We start from the raw sequence: 749 nt of genomic DNA, 5'->3' as shown, positions 1-749 counted from the left end.
TTTTGTTTTGTCTCTTTTTTATTTTCTCGCTGAACTCTTTTACAATTTTTTTATTTTTTCCTTTACTCACTCTAAGACTTCAAAATCTCCTTATAACTACTGGAAAAGTTCTTATTAAAGAGTAGCTATGATTATAAAAATATGAAAATATGATTATGAAAATTGATGAGTTTGTGAAACGGAAGTACCGTTCCTATCACACAATGATACCGAGCATCATTTGACTTGCTCAAAAAAATCAGAATATATTGTTGTGTAATATAGATTGCATGATGAAGAAAAAATTATCTTAATTAAAACCATTTTAAAAATAGCCCTTCTTGCCGAGAATTTAGTTGTAGTTTCCTTAACAAAAATGATGTGCTCATATTTCCTCATTATTTGCATGTAATTTAAAAAAGATGAAAGAATATTTATTTAATTTTGTAATGCTACATTGGAAATTAATGAAGAACATGTGATGAAATCGTTCTTCCATAGTTTAAGTGACATTAGTCCAAAAGTAAATGGATTAGAGTTGAACAAGTTACCTTTAATGCTTTAATTGGCTTAAAAAACTGACGTTGTTGAAGATTTGAGCAGTCCTCTCTATGAAAGAAAGCAATTTATTCGTAAATAGAGTTGTAGTTTCCTTAACAAAAATGATGTGCTCATATTTCCTCATTATTTGCATGTAATTTAAAAAAGATGAAAGAATATTTATTTAATTTTGTAATGCTACATTGGAAATTAATGAAGAACATGTGATG

The sequence above is a fragment of the Xenia sp. Carnegie-2017 genome, unplaced genomic scaffold, assembly GCF_021976095.1.
Source record: "Xenia sp. Carnegie-2017 unplaced genomic scaffold, XeniaSp_v1 HiC_scaffold_1, whole genome shotgun sequence".
Taxonomy (NCBI): Eukaryota; Metazoa; Cnidaria; class Anthozoa; order Malacalcyonacea; family Xeniidae; genus Xenia; species Xenia sp. Carnegie-2017.
Note: the sequence above shows the minus strand (reverse complement) of the source record.